This window comes from Peromyscus eremicus, chromosome 10 (genome assembly GCF_949786415.1).
Source record: "Peromyscus eremicus chromosome 10, PerEre_H2_v1, whole genome shotgun sequence".
Lineage (NCBI taxonomy): Eukaryota > Metazoa > Chordata > Mammalia > Rodentia > Cricetidae > Peromyscus > Peromyscus eremicus.
The window spans coordinates 6896466-6918326 of NC_081426.1; the positions used below are offsets into that span (position 1 = coordinate 6896466).

Sequence of the window (21861 nt, forward strand, 5' to 3'; positions counted from 1 at the left end):
AAAACAAAAACCAAACAACATATATGACACTGAAAATGTACTTTGACCAGTGACTATTTGGCAGCAAAGGCCAGAGTTCCCTGGGAAACACCTGATCCTATGGCAGCTCGTGTTGACTTTCAATGGTGTGACAAAGTGTCTGAAAATACAAGGAGCAGGCTTGTAAAGGTCTGCTTGTGATTTCAGGTTTTAATTCTCAGTCTCCTGACCCAGTGGATTTGGACCCATCGTGCTTGGGGGGAGTATGGCGATCATATCATAGCACTAATGTCACCACAGAGGAGCAACCAAGCACGTGGGGCTGTGGGCACGATTCAGATCCAAACTAACAGTATTTCCCCAACTTAGCGCTTGCAGAAGGTTGCAGGTCACTCTGCTAGGACAGGGATCCACACAGAGCACAGTGCTCTTCCGGGATTAAAGGTGTGAAGAAGCTGGTTTTCTTGATGATAGTGAAGGTATCCAGGGAAGGTACTGAGGTGGAGTAGCTGCAGAGACAGAACCCTGTGGAGGGCTGAGGAGGGTCAGAGCAGGCCAAGCATTGACCAGTTGAAGGAAACAGGGAAATAAGCAAGGCCAGTGGGGAAATGGAAAAAAGGAACGGGGCCGCTCTGCCAGCCAGGACAGCAATGGTGACTGTCCAAGATAAGGTTGCTGTCGTTTTAAACTGCTCTGAGCTGGCCTGAAAAAGTAGAGCCTTGATCTTCCAAATAATTTTACAGTGTCTCAGAATAAAGCTCAAAATGTTTATAAGAACACTTAAAAATATATGACACCTAACAAGAACAAATTCATAATCTCTGTGATCCAATAAAAATAGTCCTACAAAGATATAGAAAAAAATGTCAGCATAATTAAAAGAAAAATCAAGGAATTCAGACTTGTCCATGGTAGAATTAGTAGACCAGAACATTGAAAGTGATTAGAACAATGTTGTTACATTCGAGAAGACAGAAGATTGCTCACTCACTTCTGCAGTATATACACTAAAATTGAAATGATACAGAAGACGTGCATGACTCCCGCTCAAGGGAGACACAAAAACTCGTTAAGCATTCCATATTTTCAGAGGGGTGTGGAAATCCGTGTTGCAACACCTGAAGGACTGATTGACGTTTTAGAGTACGGGGAAACCAATTTGAGAACAACCTACCTTGTCCTTGGTAAAGCTGATAGAATGCTTGACATGAGCTTTGAACCCCAAATAAGGACAACTGTGGATCAATAAGACCTTATAGGCAAATTCTAATGTGGAGCTTGGCCAAGAGAAGTAAGACAGCTTGCTGAAGATTTCCTGACAGACTACATTCATATCAATATTGGTGCACTAGAACCAAGTGCAAACCATAATAAAGATGGTGGATGTGTTTCATGATGTAGAAAAGGATGAACTTATTCATCTAATAAAAGATCATGCATGAGGAGAATAAAACCATTGTTTTTGTTGAAACCAGAAGAAAACATGATGAACTTGCCAGAAAAAATGAGAAGAGACGGGTGGCCTGCCATGGGTATCCATGGCGACAAGAGTCAGTAGGAACAAGACTGGGTTCTAAAGGAATTCAAACACGGAAAAGCTACTCTGATCACTATCGATATGGTCTCTGGAGAGTTAGATGTGGGAGATGTGACTACCCTACCTTCTCAGAGGATTATACTCATCCAATTGGAAGAACTGCTCACAGCATCCAAACAGGCGCAGAATACACTTTCCTTACACCGAATAACGTAAAGCAAGGGAGCCACCTTATCTCTGAGCTTTGGGAAGCTAATCAAGCAATTAATCCCAAGCTGCTTCAGTGGATGAAGACAGAGGCTCCAGTCGTTCCAAGGATAGAGGAGGTATGAAGGATGATCATCGTGACAGGTACTCTGAGGGCAAAAGTGTAGATTTAATACCTTTAGAGGCAGGGAAAATTATGACAGAGGCTACCCTAGTCTGCTTAAGAGAGATTTGGGGGCTAAAACTCAGAATGGTGTTTACAGTGCTGCAAATTACACCAATGGGAGCTTTGGGAGTGATTTTGTATGTGCTGGTATACAGACCAGTTTTAGGACAGATAATCCAACAGGGATTTACCAGAACATTTACAATAGCACTCAGCAATCTGGAAGTAATGTTGCAAATATTCACAATGGTGTGCACCAACAGGCATATGCAGATCATGCTACTGCAGCTGCTACACCTATGACCTGCTACCCAAGGCCAACAAGATATTCTCAATAAGACTTTAGAAGTGAGTCTATGCAAATGTCTGTTTTCATAACTGTTCTCTATATTATGTCATCAGACAAGATTTAAGAAAGACAGGACACAGAAATGACCGCAGTGCAGCAGTAATTATGTGCACTTCTTTCCCCATTTAAACTGGACATTTCTCTCCATTCTTGAAACAAGTTTTAGGGTTTTCTTTTTTGTCCTAGAAAACTCAGGCAGTGTTTTCACAAAAGTAATTATACAGTAATTTCAAATACAATAAATGAAAGCTGTGCGTGGCCTTCCGGTAAGAGATTTGAAGACTGAAAGAAAAAAAGAAGATAAAAGAATATTTGATCATGCCAATTAAAAACTGAAAGATAATTTATGAAAAATGACCCAAGTCAAACTTCTAAAGGAAAAACTACAAGGTCTGAATGAAACATATTCAAGATCAGATAAAGAGTGGGTTGGACAGCGCTAAAGAAAAAATTAGCAAATTGAAAACACAACAGAAATTTTCCAAGTTGACAGAAAATCAGGAACCTGCAAGCTGTGGGACAATGACAAGAGGCCAACTACTCATGTGTCTGAGCCTCTGAAAGAGGTAGACAAATGGCATTAAGAATGTTCACCAAAATTTTAAAATATTTTTTAAAATTATAAAATTCACCACACACACACACACACACACACACACACACACACACACACACACACCAGCAGTAAACTATGCTAAGGCACATCATTATCAAATTTCTTAAAGATTAATGATAAAAAAATATATTCACAGAGAAACAAAGATCTGAATGGAGCTCATTTTTACTTGGAAATAACATGAGCCAGAACACATTGGAGTAGTGTATCTATTGTTATTGAGTACACAGGTAAGTTGTCAATATGAAAACAGCCATTTAAAAAGAGGCAGAATGAGGATATCTTTAAATATATGAACGCTAAAATAATTCACAATGAAAAGACATCCATTACATGAAGTGCCAAGTATTTCCAGCAGAAGAAAGCGTAGAAGATGCATATCTGAAGTACACAGACATTTGAAGAGTACTAGAAAAGAAAACTAGATGGGCAGGTATGTGTTTTATGTTGTTTAAATTACTTAAAAGATAATTGGTTACTTAATGCAAAATCAAGTTTAAATCTATTGTGAGTTTTATAATATACATGAACGGATAATAGCACAAAGGTCAGGAGAGGAGAAATGTCAGTCTACTCCTACCGAGAACATAAACTACAGGCATAAAGCAGTGTAACTCCACTTCACAGTAGATTTGATGAGGCACTACACTATGAAGTGGTCATGGCTTCATATTAGCAAGAGGGACGGCTACAGAGAGAAAGCCCATTTAGCTGACAGAAACACAGGACTCATCATGTACTATGGTAAGGTATGTGTAATGGTCAAGATGGTCATACAGAGAGCAGATACCTAAGTGAATGTGTATGGTTGACATGAGCATGGCCATGTCAAGAACCCTAATGCCCCAGACCCCTGGGAAAGGCACAGTCTTTCTTGCCCAGGTCAGGCTCTGGGGAAGAGCAAAGCCTTCTGGTCCAAGCGTAGATATTGACAGCACAGGAAGGGTCAACCGCAGCTTCCTCTTCCCAAATGACAGCAGCCTGAGACAGACCCCCTACCAAAATTACCTAGCCTGCCTCCTCATTCATCCAGCTGTATATAATAAACACGCTGAGTTTCTGGATTGCTGGTACATCTCCATGTGAGTGCACAGCCCACCCAAACCCAGCCTTCCTGTGTGTGTCTGTCAACTCCCTGTCGCTCCAGTCAAACCAATCGCAGGCCATGCAGGTTGCAGCACAGCTGCAGCTATTTGAACGCTGCATTCTTCTCTTGCCCATTAGAATCCCAGGAAAGACAGCTCACAAAAGTGACATCATGAAATGTCATCATCATGCTAAGTATTGTTCTAGCTTATATTTTCCTCTTTACCCAGACTGTTACAATCTGTTAGTACATAAATTACATCTTATAGCTTGAAGTCAATTGTATGTAGACTTCAGTTTTATCATATTTCTAATTACTCATAAATTTTCTGCATTTAGAAAGGTAAAGGTGAAAAAGACCGATCATACATTATCCGACAAAATAAAATCTCCTAGGAAGGTTGTGGTGGGGGGGGATCTTTCCTGCTTACCTTCAGCAGTCCAAGAGTTCTAGTGTTGCTGTTTTTTCAATGCCAAGTCTCTGAGGGCAATGCTAGTATGTTGATAGTAATAGGTTTAGACACAGCCAGAAGCTGCTGTGCTCCTCACCAGGTAACAGTGTGTGGGTTAGAGCTTTGACTGAGATTCAATCTCTGACTTCATCCTAAGCCAGGTGAGCCGTTCTTCTGAAACAATGACCTTCTCTTGGAGCTGCTACTAGGTTCTCCAGCAGCAATGAGTGAGGGTGGGGCCTCCACACATCTGACAGCAATTCCATGCAGTCTCCCATGGTCTGCAAAGGCCCAGAACAATGGTACTCTCTGTAGGAAGAAGCATTTTCTTCTGCACAGACAGAAGTAGCTAGAGTGCTGACTCAGGTGATACGTTGTCACAGGGGGAGTACCAGGTGTTCTTCTGCTGCTGGTGGATGAAATCGTCTATAAAGACCAATTATGTCAAGTTAGTTTATAATGTTTAGATCCTATACATCTGCATTGATTTCTAACTGATCTGTTATTGAGAGAAGTTGTTGAGTTTCTCATTATAATTGTATATTTTTATAACTCCTTACAGTTTTATTAGTTTTTTGTTTTGTGTATTTGGAAGTTCTGTTTGTTATTTTCTCATAAATTTAAGTCTGTTATATCCTACTGGTGTATAGACTATTATTATAAAATTATACTCTTTTTAAGGATTTATTTATCTTTATTGTATATGTATGTGCATATGCATGCCTGTCTGTCTGTATGTGTACCAGAGTCATGCAGGTACCCACAGAGGCCAGAAGAGGGGGTTAGGTAGCTGTAAGGCACCCAGTGTCAGTGCTTGGAGCTGAACCCCTGTCCTCTGTAAGATCAGCAAATACTCTCCATGGCCTTACCATCTCTGCAGCCCCAAATGGTACTCTTTATCCCCAGTAACACCATTCACTGCTTAAGTTATCTAGTCTGATATTAACATAGACATTCTAGTTCTTCAGTGTTAGCGTGGTAGAACTCTTTCTTTCAATCTACTTCACTATAGTATAACTTATTTGTATATTGATCCTTATGATGACTAATTGCTGTGGTCATTATTATGGCTTAGCTGAAATTCAAAATCTTTCTATTTTTTCCTAGTAGAGACATGTCTATTTTGTTCCTTTTCCTCTTTTCCTATTTTCTTTGCACCAATAAAATGCTGTTTATGATTCCATCCTATGTCTAATGTTGTTGTTCTCATTTCTTTCTGTTCTTATTTTAACAGTTGTTCATTTAGCTAGTATGGCTGTTTTAACTATTCAGCTGATTAAATTAAAAAACTGTTTGTGCACTGTAAATACATAAAGTTTTGCTAGTTAGCTACACCTGAAGTGAACTGTGAACTAGATTAAATAGCTCGGTGTGTTGACACACGCACTTGGTAGGATAAGGCAGAAGATCCACAAGCTCCAGGGTGGCCTCTGCCACACAGCAAGACAACAGGATGGCAGAAAGCCATACTTTCAAATGAGAGAAAATATTGGGGTGGCAGCATTTTCTATTCGAGCTCTGAGATCCAGACCTGGATTCTACACTTTCCTTATAATATCATCTTGTGTTGCCCACTCAAAGACTTAAAACACTACTAAACTCCTCTTGGACGATGAATTGTCCTGTGGAAAACAGAACAATCAGTGAGATTGAGGTGCTGAGTGAGAAATGAATGTGGAAGATGCCTCTCAGAATGTCATTTATGGAATCTCCACACAGCCCCGAGTGATTACTGTTATCCAGATTTACAGGTGCATAAAAGCAGTTGAGAACATCATGGAGCCATGGAGCACATTTTGTCAAGTAACACTAAAACCGAAGAAGAAATACTAGAAGCCAAGCTTGCATGCTCTAGATGCTGGGACTGTGATCTCTGTGATCTCTGCTGCCAGCCCAGAGCCTGCCTGATGCTAAGTAAGTGCTCAGATCCTTTTTGTTGGATTAAGAGTGTAGGATGAAGTAGGGATGTGAAGACATAGTTAGACTCAAATGTCACCTGTGCACTGATCCTGAGGGTGCTTGGTCATAGAGGTGTGTGTCACCTCTATGAAGAGCTCCCCCACCTCCTGAAACCCAACTCTGGCTCTTCACACACTCTTTTAAGGAGACTCAAAGACTCCTCACCTTCCCTTCAAAAGGAAATTTTAACATTTTTAAACTATTATGGAGCCAATAGAGATGATGATGATGATGATGATGATGATGATGATGATGATGATGAACAGTTAATTAGTTAATTCAATATTGGGATGGATTCCAGTAATGACAGTTTAAGTAAAATAAAGATCAACTTTCAAGTTAGAAAGTTGCTTAAGATAAAAACAAGTTAAGGGTATTTGTAGCCATATCCTGGGCCTTGTTTACACCAGTTGAAAAGGAGCTAGTTATTATACATGGAGCTAAGATCTGATTCAGGCCAAATTCAGCAGGCCTTCTTTTATGGGGAGGCAGACCTACATAGGCGATGGAAGCCCTGTCCTAAAACCACTGTTAAGATGAATTTTGAAAGGTAATGTGAATTTGCCTATGAAGCAAGAAAGTCCACAAAGGTATTGCCCCATTGCTACCCACCCTCTATAACAGGATGTCCAGTCAAGTCACAACTCCTTTCCCTCTTCAACCAAAAGACAACAAAATCCAGTCTTGGGCTGGCACAATATTCCAGGCCTCCCAAATCAGGGTGTGGTTATAGCCATAAAAAGATACCAGAGCTGGAGAGGTAGTCCAGTGAAAGAGTGTTTACCTAGCATGCCTAACACTGAAAAAAATACCAAAAACTAGGAGTATTTGTCTGGGGGGGGGGGCTATCCTCTGTGAGCCCTCTGATGCCATCTTTGGCCCTCTGTGACCTTCTGTCTCCCATGTAGGCTTGGGTCTCCATCCTCAAGAAGCAGGAGATGCAGGCTATAGCACATGTTCACAGAGAACTGAAGAGGACACAGGCTACTGAACTGCTACAGTAGACTCTCGGTGCATAAGGCTGCCCCCCTGTCCAATCAGGTTGTCTCTACCCTGATTAGAGCTTGAAGATTCAGAGTTACAGAAAGGTTATTACTCTTAGTGAAATAGTAATCTCTCACACATTTGAACAGTGCTCTGTGGCTTCTAAGTACTTCCATGTTCATCTTCTCATGTTCAAGGCCAAAGAGGCCTGACAGCAGAGCAAGGAAGCCAAACAAGACAGCACCACTAAAGGGAGAAGCCAACTTCTGCTCAAATATTGAAGGAAAAGAAAACAGAAAACTAGAAACATAAACCCACAGCTAAAGATGAGAGAAACAGGTGGCTTGAGGACCCCCAGAGCAAAGCAGCATACTAACTAGAGAAATTAATAGGAATCACAAGAAAACCGAAGGTGCAGATCTAAGTCTAAACCACACCAGCTAGCTCTAAAACAGCCTCTTAGTGTCCATGAGCGCAGCAACTATGAGACTTCTCTGAGAAGTGTTCGTGACACTAGTTACCTGCAAAGATCTGGTGAGCACAGACAATTGCTTGTATTTAAGTAACAAAACATTGCAAAAAGAAATTGTAAGCGGAGTGTTCATTCCTGCCACTGTTTTTTTAATTCTAAAAAGAAGGGTCTCCAGCTCAGGTGACACCACCGGTCCATCTCACTTATCAGCAAGCTTACTGAGGGGGTGGGTTCCTGCCTGCGGTGCGCACGGCAGGGCCCGTGGATCTCTGAGCTTTGTTCTAGGAAGGCCAGGTGTAATTACACAGGGTGATTGCCATTGTACTAAGTATAAATCCCTACTTGTAGATCCAAGCTTCCTTGCTGGGATCAAGGAAGGAGAAGAGGTCCTGGTTGAAGAAATGGGTCATCTTTATGGACAGGCAAGCCCCATCCTGGGCTCAGAAAGCCATAAACTTACCAACATGTCCATGCTAGCATGCTTCTGCTCAAAAGTCAAACTTAATTCATTTATCCTGAGATGAAAGGACAAAGTAGCTTGGAAAGGAAGCAAAAGTCAAGTTATTTGACTATCAGGTAGAAACTAGTTTTATTATTCAAAATGTATTCGCTAAACTTAAACAGGTTGTGAACACAGAACTGCCAGCTTCCTTCGGCACTGTCTCTAACAGAGAGATAAAGATGACCCGCAGTGGGTACTTTCCGATTCGCTCATGTAATCTAGTATTCCCAAGCACACCCTCTGAAGTTGATTCAGTGGTTCTTGAACGTCTATTTGAGTGATGCGAAGCTTTGGACTGTGGACGGTAGTGTTTGGATCCGTGTTTATTGGCTCTAATGCTTATCTCTTGGGACTGGAGCATTGGCAGGGCAGGTGAGAGCACTCACTCCTTCAGAAAGTCCTAGCTCAGTTCCAAGCACCCACACTGGACAGTTCACAACTGCCCACAATTCCACTGTCATGGAATTTGGCACCCCTTCTGGCCTCCAATTAGACCCGCATACACGTGGTACACATACAGACAACAAGAACATATACAAAAATAAAAATGAATGTTATTTTAAAGAAAGACTTGGTCCCTTCATTTGTAAAAATTTCAGCTCATCGAACTATTTAAAAATCAATAATACAATTAAAGTATATGACTTCGCATCTGGCACATGTTTGATATCCAGGAAATATTTCTTTTTCTTTCTTTCTTTCTTTTCTTTTCTTTTCTTTTTTTTTTTTTCAAACTCTGCTCTGGGCGAAAAAGGAAAGCATCAGTTGCTAGCCCAGAGGACAGATGGTTATAAATTAGGAACAAGTAGGAAGACAAAAGGTGAAGTGTAAAGTGTGCACATTATCTATGTCCTAGTCCATTCCCATCCCCAGTACTTATGGGAACATACCTAGCTCTCTCTTGCATTCCTTATAAGACTTTAGACTTCAGGTCATCAAGTATTTTACTCCTCTTGGAAAATCGTGGACACTTTACTTTTGGCAAGTACACAGCTATTGAATGAGATTCATTTGCAGATTTGTATCTATTTCATGTGTTTTGCATTAGGAAATAATCTATCCACACTAATAATTGTTTTTTATATCAGAAACTCACAATATCATAAATATTCCTCAAGATATTATAACAATTTTAGATGAATAAAACATGACCATTTTACACATTCCCTTACATTGATATGTGTACAGGTATGCCCTTCATATATACATTTACCTATGGCATACATCTTAATCTGGTTGCTCAGAATAAGGATTCACTGTTACTGGATTAACCTATAGTAGAGCTACACCATATCAGTGCTGAAACTGGAAGGTTTCTACACCATTGCCCAGTCTCCCAAGCAACAGTTGTAAGCCCATGGATTTGGGAATGTGTATTTAAACAGTTCTTTTTGTATATTTAGCTCATACTGTTATAATAGTTAATTTAATGTATCAGCTCTATTTTGTCAAGTATTTTGGATATATCTGTGATGGTATAGCTGACTGAAATTAACAGTTGAGTCCATGGATTAAACTATACTCTATAAATGGGCCCCATCCAATCAGTTAAAGACCTAAACAGAATAAAGGGGCTGGAAAAGTGTGAATTCTTCCTGCCTAAGTTGGACATGAGTTTTTTTCTTGCCTTTAGATTCAAACTGAAAAATTCACTCTTCTTAGGTCTTGAGCCTACTGCATGTCAGAGTGCAACTTATGCCATCCACCCCCCAGGGTCTCTAGCTTGCCACTGTTATGACTAAAGGATGTGAAGTCCATAATATATATATATATATATATATATATATATATATATATATATATATATATATAGCGAGAGAGAGAGAGAGAGAGAGAGAGAGAGAGAGAGAGAGAGAGAGAGCTAAGTTGAATTACACTTCTGATGAGCTTTATTAAGAGAGTTACCTCATCATATCCTGAAGCAGAAAAACAAGCCTTCATGTCTGAGAAAGCTTCATTAGGAGAGACAGCCATCATGGATAGCATGTTGGGACCCCCAAGGAAGGCACCATTTAGTTACTAGAATATTAAGAAAGCATAGTGTCTTAATCAATGTTCTACTCTTGTGAAGAGACACCATGACTATAGCAACTCTTATAAAGGAAGATGTTTAATCAGAACTCATTTACCATTCAAAGGTTTAGTCCATCATCATCATGGCAGGAAGTGTGGCAGCACACAGGCAGACATGTTGCTGGAGAGGTAGCTGAGAGTTCTACATCTGGTTCGAGAGACAGGAAGAAGAAAGAGACACTGAGCCTGGCTTGAGCATTTGCAACCCCAAAGCCCATCCCCAGTGACACATTTCCTTTAACAAGGCCACGATTGCTCCACTAAGCCACCCCTCCAAATCCCTGTCAAGCAGTGCCACTTCCTACTCACCAATCATTCAAATATATAAGTTTATGGGAGCCATTGCTATTCAAACCACCACACATGCTGAGTATAGGAAGCAAGATGTGGTCCTGGAGGGACAGATGAGAAAGTCAGACTGATTCCACAAGACCAAAGCAGTTTGTGAAGTGATAACCCACAAAAGTCTGGTCAGTAATTTATTAAGGGGTGCAATGAGAATAGCACTCTCAGGAATACAGAACAAAGTAGATGGGCTGCTGATCCAGCTGCCTCTGTCCTCCGTTCTGCCCAAGGGCGATGAAGACCAACCACAAACCTCACTTCTCTGCTACTTGCTCCTGCTCCAACCACCAGAGAGAGAGAGAGAGAGAGAGAGAGAGAGAGAGAGAGAGAGAGAGCCCTCTCCTCAGTTTTTATCTCATATATCCAGAGAAAACCATGCCCATAGGGCTAGTCACCCCAAATGTCATTGGCTAAATAGATTGAACTCCCACAACAAGTTTTTGTGTCCGTTCCTTTTCTTGGGAGTGGTAAGGTAAGCGTCTACATCTGTGGTCTAGCCTCTGGGCCAGGATCCAGGGAGAAAGGCACTAGATGAGAGTAGAATTATAGTTCAAGGTTGTCGAGACTCTATATCAGGGAGCAGGACTTGCTCAAAGCTGCAGGCGGGGAGGATGGAGCATATTGTTTGTAAGACCTGCAAGGTCACAGAATTGGTTGCTTATAGGGCCCCAAAGAGAGCCTCATAATGGCCTAGCCTGACTTCTGATAGAGCAGCCAGAATGTCTGTATCTAATAGCTTCTAGTACATCTTAGTACCTTTCAGTTTCCACAACCACATGCCCTACTTGGATGAATGAATAGATGATGGATGAAGAAAAAAATAAACAGTGACTTAGATGCTTTTCTACCGATGTGTTAATATACCATGACCAAGGTAACTTATTGAAGTAAGAGTTTATTTGAGGCTTATGGGTTCAGAGGGTTACTTAGAGTCCATGACCATGGTAGGGAGTATTGCAGCAGGCAGGCAGGCATGGTGCTGGAGCAGTAGCTAAGAGCTCACATCTTGATCCACAGGAACAAAGCAGAGAGAGAGACACTGAGAATGGCATGAATCCTTTGAAACCTCCAAGCCAATCTCCAGTGATGCACCTCCTCCAACAAGGCCACAGCTCCTAATCTTTCCAAACAGTTTAACCAACTAGGGGCCAAGTATCCAATATATGAGCCTGTGGGGGCCATTCTCATTCAAACCACCACAGATAGATAAATAGGTAGGTAGATAGATGATAGCTAGATAGATATAGAGATAGATAGATAGATAGATAGATAGATAGATAGATAGATAGATAGACAGATAGACAGACAATAGATAGGTAAGTAGACAGATATATAGCTAGCTAGATGATAGGTAAGTAGGTAGAAAGATAGATGGATGGATAGATAGATGATAGATAGATAGATAGGTAATGATAGATAAGTAGGTAGGTAGATGATAGATAGATAGATAGATAGATAGATAGATAGATAGATAGATAGATAGATGATAGATTAGACAGACAGATAGGCAGGCAGGCAGACAGACAGATAAATAATAGATAGATGATAGGTACGTAGGTAGATAGATGATAGATATATAGCTAGATAAATGGTAGTTAGAGAGGGATAATGATAGACAGACAGATAGATAGACAGATAGATGATACTGTTTGTTATGTTTCTCTGGAATATTGTGACTAGACTTCATTTATGTGTCTACCTAGACCTAGTATTATATAGTAATATCCTCCATCTTGAGACATCCCTCCTACAGGAAAGAAGGAAACTCAAAAGACTCAGAAATACAAAAACCTACCCGAATCCAGAAAAGCTTATAAGATTCACAAAACTTCCTTAAGAGTTTAAAAGAGGTAAAGAATTACTAAGGAGAAGAGACTCTGACCTGCTGCCAGAGCTGTCTGTAAGTCATTCAGGGAGCTCTGGGGATGTAGCATGTACAAATTGTCCAATGATAGCGTGGGATTTATGTGACAGAGCTGCTTTGGGGTCATCTATCCTCTTTTAAGGAACCCTCTCTAACACTCCTACAAGTAATCTCAATGAAATCACTGGTCCACTAAGCTAGGATTGGATGGGGTTACAATCTCAGTGAAGTCACTGGTCCACTAAGCTAGGATTGGATGGGGTTACAACCTCAATGAAGTCACTGGTCCACTAAGCTAGGATTGGATGGGGTTACAATCTCAGTGAAGTCACTGGTCCACTAAGCTAGGATTGGATGGGGTTACATTCTCAATGAAATTACTGGTCCACTAAGCTAGGATTGGATGGGGTTACAATCTCAAAGAAGTCGCTGGTCCGCTAAGCTAGGATTGGATGGGGTTACAATCTCAAAGAAGTCACTGGTCCACTAAGCTAGGATTGGGTGGTATTATTTCTTTGGTCTGTTTTTGGTGCCCTATCTTGGGTGCATAGACATTTGTTTATGTTTCTCCAGCAAAACTCAGACAACGCCGGGCGGTGGTGGCTCACGCCTTTAATCCCAGCACTCGGGAGGCAGAGCCAGGCGGATCTCTGTGAGTTCGAGGCCAGCCTGGGCTACCAAGTGAGTTCCAGGAGAGGCGCAAAGCTACACAGAGAAACCCTGTCTCGAAAAATAAAAAAAAAAAAAAAAAAAAAAAAAAAACAACTCAGACAACACCCAGGCAAAAGGGATTCTTGACTTAGGCCTTATGGTTTAGAGAATCCCACTTGTCATAAATAAAGTAAAAGGGCATTTATTGAAGAAAACATGGCAGTTATGTGCTCAGAACTCATAATCGCCACAGAACAACCACCACCCTACACACTGCCCTCTGGTCTCTCTCGGGCTCCTACGACACCCTCTCCACGCCTGTCTCCCAATCTAAAGCACATAAAGCACCCATACTTGGACGCCACGGACATCTGTAGGTTATGCTGCTGCTATTGATGCTGGTACCAATGCTGCTTTCCGATATGGAGAAACAAAGCATTAGAACCGCTTAGCTGAAAAGGTAAACATATGAGTTATCATGTCAAGTCCTCTTCAGATAGCTGAAATTCAAACCGTTCTTGCACAACTCTGGCTTCCCAGCAGCACTGAGCATTCTTTTCATGCTTTTATTTGTGTCTCAATTCATAATTTCAGAGGCACTCACAAATAAATACGGCATATACAGCAGTTGCATTGGGTGACTGGGGAACATTTTGCAATAACACACTACCTTTACTCTTAAATTTATGTGTGTATGTAAATCTAGGTGCAATGTTCACGAAGCATGGTGGGAAGTTTTGCCCTAGCAAATAGGTAGACTTAGGTGCTAAAACAAGAAAAATTTTAGATTTAATTATATTTCACAAACTTAAAATGTTACCTTTATTTATATAAATTCAAGCAAAAATGTTGATATGCCTAATTGCAGTTTATATTTTTCTCTTTGCTATAACAGTCTGAAATATTTAGAAGAAAAAGAACTTTTCAAAAGTATACGTGAATATATTTTTAATTCATGTGCTATATTTTCCAGTCACAGTTTTTCAGAAAACATATTTATTGGCATTTTATTGCACTTTATTTTTTATTTCTTAGATCACTGCTGTCAACAGAAAAATATATACAAAAATTTTGGTTGTGATTATCAATGATTAGCCAGGCAGTGGTGGTGCATGCCTTTAATCCCAGCACTCTGGAGGCAGAGCCAGGTGAATCCCTGTGAGTTTGAGGCCAGCCTGGGCTACCAAGTGAGTTCCAGGAAAGGCACCAAGCTACACAGAGAAACCCTGTCTTGAAAAACCGAAAAAAAAAAAAAGAAATTAAAGAAAATAAAGTGCATAGATACCTTCATTTTATTACTCAAACATCACTGGCTGTTTTAGTTAGGATTTTTATTGCTATAAAGACCATGACCATGGCAACTCTTAGAAAGAAAACATTTAATCAGATGGCTCGCTTATAGTTTCAGAGGTCCAGTCCATTATCATTATGGTGGGGAGCATGGTGGTGTGCAGACAGACATGTTACTAGAGAGTTAGCTGAGAGTCCTACATCTTATAGGCAACAGGAAGTCGACTGAGACACTGGATGGTATCCTGAGCATAGGAAACCTCAAAGCCTGCACCCATAGTGACACACTTCCACTCCAACAAAGCCACACCTCCTAATAATGCCACTTCCTTTGAGATTATGGGGATCAATTACATTCAAACTACCACACCAGCCATAAAAATGACAGATTTTTTTTCAGTAACAAATTCTGTCATCTTTGATTTTATGCCAACTTTTAGCTATATAAAAAGAACAGCTTTGCACATATTTGTTGATTTTGCCATTTAAAAAGTATAATTGTCAAGACAGGAAAATAGATATATTTTATGTAAGAGTCCCTTAGCTTAATCCACAACCTTTGGATAGTTGGGCATGTATCATATGAGTCTCCATTTGTACTCTTGTCTTAGACTCTACAAATATTAGGATAAGCCTACAGCCCATTTTCAAAACATTCAGGATGGCAGAAAGGTGACATCTAAGGTAGTTGTGACCATGTACTTGTGATCAGATGAATGATACTTGTTCTGTTTTGTCTCTTTAAGAAAAGATGCTACATTAGTACTTCTCTAACTACTGTGGCAAAATTGTTCACAAAGGCCATTTAAGAAAGAAAGGTTTGCTTTAACTCATGATTAGAGGAGGTAGAGTCTACCATGACAGAAAAGTAATGGGAGCAAGAGTGTGAGGCAACTGGCCCATTGCATCTGCAGTCAGGAAGCAAAGAGAGATGAATGTTAGTATTCATCCAGCTTTCTGTCTTTTTCAGTCTGGGACCCAAATTAAAGTTACACTCACACTCAAAGTGGATCTTCTATAATCAGTGAACGTTCTCTGGGGAATCTCTCAAAGTTGCAGACAGAGCTGTGTCTCCCAGGTGATTCCAAATCTAGTAAAGTTGGCAATGAAGATGAATCACCAGAGAGATATTAAAGTAGGTAAATATGCTAAAATTTCAGGAACTCTTCTGGTGCTTGAAATATTAGAGTAGAAAGGAGGGAGTGTAGTGTGTTAGGTGGTAACCACGCATGGAAATTGGTTTCTTCTAAGCATTGTGAGCACTTCACTGTTACCCAGCGCTACAGCAGTGATTTCTGAGTCAGAACAGGAAACAGCATGATAAAGTCTTTGCAGCCACTAATTCTTCAGATAGTTGTCGCTTGGAGTACACTTTATTGATTCCCCAGCAATGGATCCAGTCAAAACATAAGACATTTTTGGTGTAAAGCATATACTACCAAGAACTCTGCTTCAGAAGGTTTCCAAGTAAGGAACATGAATCGCCAATACCTTGATGTTCAGAAAATATAAAACAGGAAAGGAGATGTCATAATGTATAAAAGAGCTGAATTATGAATGTTACCTTCTTCCTACTTACTTGTTTGGCTGACCTATTTCTTTATTCCCAGTCACTCTATACAACTCTCTGGTAACCTAGACTTGGTGATATTCCCGTTTTCCAGAAAGTTAATGGAAGGGTGAGCCAGAATCTCAAAAGTGAGCTAAGGGTATGAAAGATATAAACACATAGGTTTGAATGGAAGTGGATCATCTTGTTGGAGAAGAAGCTGCTACATACTAGTGCTTCTGCGGCCCCATTTCTAAGAAGAATCAGGCAAAATACTGTTGCCTATCTGCAGCCTTCATCCTGACTGCCACACCACCACCACCAGAGAAGGACTTTGGTAAATGGGCAGTTAGTGTTTACGCCAAATAGGCCCAATTCTCCACGTTTGGTGGGGAGACATACACCACTGCTGGAATGACAGAGATGACATAGAGATCTTAGTTTCACCAACTGCCTACATGACCCTGAGTGAGTCACCCATGTCCTCATGCCTAAGTTTCCTTAGAAAAATGCTAAAAATGCTGCTCTGCAAAAACCCCATCTGCCTTTCTGTGCTCCAGAAGGAAGCTGGGAAAAGCTGAGATCCCGTGCATGGTTTCAGCAGGGAGGAAGAGTAGCACTCTCCAAATGATGCCAGACTGGAGCCCTCCTCAGCTGCCCCTGCAGAAGGGCGAGCAGTAGGATAATAAAACCCGTCATACCCATCTGCAGTGAACTGAATGGCAGCCGTGTTCTTGACTAAACTGTGTCCTCCATTTATCCTAGTGATTTGGAGGCTCTGGGGTGAGTAAGGAGCAGGGTGAGGCTGATAGAATTGTGGCCTCCCAAGGTCTCAGAGGAAAAGGATGCTATTTCCTTCCTGTTTTGCCCACGGTAGGAACACCTTCCTCTCTAGGACACCCCAAGCCCCACGACAACAAAATCTCAGTCCTCAAGCCCCAAACTTTGTATTCTCAGCAACTGACCACTTAGTTTCATCATTAAACTTACAATCTAAAAAGAGACGCTCACAGGGCCTCTAATTTCCCCCTCTGTGTAATGGGCAGAGCGCCATCTGTTTCTGTCCCTCAGTCTCAGAAAAATCACGAGAATGAAGGAGACAACAGGCAACTCTCCTTACCTAACAGTGCTTTCTTTGGTCTGGACACCCATGCTGCTTCACTAACACAGATGGCTGAGTTGGGAAGACACAGTGGAAAATTCAAAGCAGATAAACAATAAATTTTCAAGGGACTACTGAAATAATCCCCTCAACTTCCTCCCCTGGCCAGAAACGGCCCTGCAGATAAAAAGAAAATCCTGGGCTCTGCATTCCCAACCATCTTTCCCATATCTACTCTGTACTCATGTTCTGAAAATTTTCTAGGAAAATGGTCTAATTTAGACACTATTCATGGATGACTACCGTGAGGTAAGCGTACTGCTATTTTGAGGTTGATGACTCAAAGGATAACTAGTACTGAGGCTTTCATCTTGGAAGGATGATGATGGAGACAGCATCTTGACAAGGGGGACTTTACCACCCCATCCATCCTAAGACCAGCCCTGTCTGAAGTCATACAGCCTGGACAAGATAGCTGCAAAACACAGCAAAACCGTCGCCTCCAAAGCATGGCTACACATCTTACTTCAGGTAACCCTTGGGGATATTTGAGTGAAAATTGTTGCTTTAATCTCACATGTCCCCCACAGGCTCATGTTCTGAGTGTTGTTTGCCAACTTGTGGGACCTGGAGAAGGTGGCAGCTAAGGGTAGAGGTAGGTCACTAGGAGCGGGCCTTTGAATGTTATTTCGGGTCCCTAGTTCCTGCCTCACTCTCTGCGTCCCAGACCACCATGGCGTGAGCAGCATCTGCTACAGCTCCTGGCACTATGCTCTTAACCGCTCCACCACGCCTTCCTCCACCACGATGGCATGAGTCCTCAACCTTAAGCCAGAATAAAACTGTCCTCCCACAAGTTGTTTCTGTTAGATATTGTGGTCACAGTCACACAAGAGCTAACCTAGCCTGCAAACATCGTCATTCATCTATGTCTCACAGTGGTCAAAGCAGGGGCTACTGGGTAAAGTAGTCAGCACACAGTGAGACTTGATGTGAGCACAGCCTGTCCCACCTCAGAGATGCTACCCATCATGCTTAGTACCTCCTAGGAGAACAGGTGCCTGCAAAGCAAGCCCACCCAAGTGAGGCCCCTTTAACAATGTTTTTCTTAGTAAAAGTTCAGGCCCACAAAGTTGTCCAGGGCTCTCAGCTCTGAAACTGCCCTCCTGATTTGCTTCCACCATTTGGATTTATGAACCAAAGCCAGGAAAGCAAAGTTAATTCCGACTGCAGCTTGCTTCATTGATGACTCCAATAGTTCAGCCTTGCTCAATGGGCCTGTCTTCATTGAGGGACCGTCACAGGAGATGGAGGGGACAGGAGAGCAGGGAAAGAAAAATTGCAGCAACTTAGGAACCACAGGCAACAAGTAAATACTAAGAGCAATTCTTCACCCGCAAAGGCTTTGGACAGTTCCATCTCTCGGCAAAGCAAGAACTAAAGCAGAAATTTATTCCCTCTGGGAGCTTATTCTCGATAATGGCTCCAAAGTGCTCTATGAAGCCTTTACACTTGGCAGTGTCCTCCTGGGTTAAGTCCCATGGTCGTCTGCTCTTGCGTGTAAAATGGAGATCAATTTTCATCTCATTTGGCAGACAAGGAAATTCGAGGCTCAGAGTTGTAAAGTGCTTTGCCTAAGGTAACACAGCTAGTAACTAGGAAAATGAAGATTAAACACAGATTTTCTGACTGCCAGACCTAGATTCTTTCCAATCATCCCTCATGCTTCTTAAAAGCCACATGGCTCCACACTACTCCAAGCTGTTTATCCAATAGAAAGGAGAATAGAGATTACCCACACAAAGACTTGTGTACCAATTTTCTACACGCTTTATTACCATGTCCAAACTGGAAATGTTCCAAATACTTACCAGGGAGGGAATGGAACAGGGTGATGGCTCCTGTCTGCCACCTATGCACTGGGGATAAGAAGGCAAGAAGATCCTGGCTGAAGGGTAGCCTAAGCTGTATAATAAGACCATCTCAAAAATAATGACAAATAATAGATTATTGACTAAATAAATTGTATTACATGCATGTAGTTAACATTCTTCAACAGTAAAAGGCAAGAATTATAGGTATGTCCAACAACATGATGAACATTGGAATATTCTGGATGAAAAGGGTCAGGTATAAAGAACTCAAGCTGCATGGACCCACTTACATAAAGCTCTGGAAGAGGCAACTAAATTTAGGGTGACAGAAAGCAGATCAGTGGCTGCTTGCAGATGGAGGGACTGGAGTAAAAGGTGACAGACTCAAGAACATTCTGGGTAGTAGAAAGACTGATTACCATTATCATGCGGACAGTTTCCCAAGTGTGCGCATTTCACAAAATTCATCAAAATGCACACCTTTATATATAGTTTTGATGTGCCAATTATACACCAATACTGCTCTTTTTAAAACACATATAGCTCCATACAGTAAAGGAGCTGTCCTCACCTCACCTAATGCCCAAAGAAGCTCTGCTCCTCAGTCGTTGGTCTGCAATGAAAAGGACTTGATACCAAGCAATCGCTGCCATAATCACAGTATTAGTCTCTTCCTCCTCTTTATGAATACAGATTTAGGGTGATTGTAGCTTCACTCTAGGCAATGGATTTTCTTTCCTCCTGCCTGGGGATCACTTAGCAAAACAAACAGAAGCAGTTAGCATTATTCTTCCTATTAAATAAGCCTAGTCAACATTTGGACTAGCCTTTCAGATTTAAGACAGATGTTTCCATTGTAGAGGCTGAAAAAATGCAGACGTAGAACATGGAGTAAGGAGAGAGAGAGAGAGAGAGAGAGAGAGAGAGAGAGAGAGAGAGAGAGAGAGAGAGAAGCTGGAAAGGCTAAAGCTGAACTCTCAATGCTTTTCTCAGAGTGGGTTGCCAGGCAGTAGACCTGCTGTGAACCTCCCCATGGTTCTCCTGGCCTAGCATCGTTATCAAGAGCCCATCACACAGCATTCTGGGGGTCAAGGTGGCAAATGGACTCTAGAAGTTATATGTGCCCCTCTTCTCTGAAGATAAGAAAGGGAATCAAACCTTCAATTCCTTACAAGTAAACTGAACTTCAGCTGAGATGCCCTATGGTGGGCAACTCAGGGGTAACTGTACAACCTATGGCACAGTGAATAAAGGCCCTTGCCACCAAGCCTGGCAACCTGATTTCTGTCCCTGAAATTCACAAAGTGGAAGGAGAAAAACACCTTCCACAAGTTGTCTTTGGCTACACACACATACACACACACACACACACACACACACACAAATGAAAATTAGTTAATACACAGGGGCAGGACACTTGAGTTGCTAAGAAGTAAGCATAACATCAAGGTTGGAAGAAACTTTTCTGCCCCTTATTTGGGTGAAGAGGGAATTACTTCCAAGGTAGCAGGTTTCCTTTGAAGAGATGCTGAGAATGCCCTGCCTGTATCCATGGGAAATGCCATTCTTGTGGTGAAAGTCTCTGAGTAATCATCTTTTCTTATTGCTCAGGATTTGCCTAAGAAAACTCTGTCATTGGTGACCTTCTGGAGAAAGTTGTGTACATTAATCAAGGTACTCTAGAGTATCAGAAACAACAGGATATAAACACACACACACACACACACACACACACACACACACACACACACACACCAGCTTTCTACCACTGTGGCAAAATATCTAAGACAATCAGCTTATAAAGGGGAAAGGTTTATCTTTGGCTCAACATTTTAGAGGTTCCAGTCCATGGCCATTTAATCCTGTTGATCTGGGACTATAGTAGCCTAGCATAGCATAGGGGAAGCATGCAGTAGAAGAAACCTATTTACCTTACAGCAACCAGAAAGTGAAGAGAAAAATCAGAATAGGCCAGCATCCCAATACACACATCAAGGATGTCCCAATGACTTAACTTCCTTCTACTAGATTCTACCCTTCCCAGTAGCACCACAGGCTAGTAAATAAGTTTTTAAAAATATGGGCCTTTGAAGGACACTTCAATACCTAGCAACACACATACATAGGAGGAGGTTTACTATAGGAATGGGTTCATGTAATTATGGAAGCCAAGAAGTCCTACAACATGCCATATTCAAGCTGTAGAATGAGAAAAGTCAGTGGTATAATCTACCAAGAATCTAAAAGGCCTGAGGGCCAGGCATGCTGATGCCCAGGGCAGGAGAAGATACCTGTCTCAGCTCAAGAAAAGAAAGTGAATTTGCCTTCCCTCCACCAACTGGATAATGCCAATGCTGGCTAGTTTTATGTCAACTTGACACACACTAGGGTCATCTGAGAGAAGGGAACCTCAGCTGAGAAAATGTGATGGGGATGTCATTCTGTATGCTATGAATGTGTGTTGTTCTGATTGGTTGATAAATAAAGCTGTTTGGACAATGGTGAAGCAGAATAAGGTTAGGCAGGACATTCTAACTAGAGGGAGAGAGAGGAAGGAGAAAGACAGAACAGAGGAGACACTGCTAGCTGCTGCCAGGAGAAGCAAGATGTAAAGATATTGGTAAGCCACAAGCCACATGGCAAAGTATAGATTTACAGAAATGGGTTAATTTAAGATATAAGAGCTAGCTAGCAAGAAGCTTGCTATGACCATAGTTTAAAAAAAAAATAAGCCTGTGTGTGTTTATTTGGGACCAAGCAACTGCAGGACACAGGCGTGAGAGATTCTGCAGGACTGAAGAAAA

General features: G+C 41.5%; 2 pseudogenes; both read left to right on the forward strand.

The window, feature by feature from the left end:
* The first annotated feature begins 966 nt into the window (after positions 1 to 966).
* Positions 967 to 1067, forward strand: LOC131921293 (U6 spliceosomal RNA; annotated as a pseudogene).
* Positions 1016 to 2227, forward strand: LOC131920836 (probable ATP-dependent RNA helicase DDX5; annotated as a pseudogene).
* Positions 2228 to 21861: the final 19634 nt, after the last annotated feature.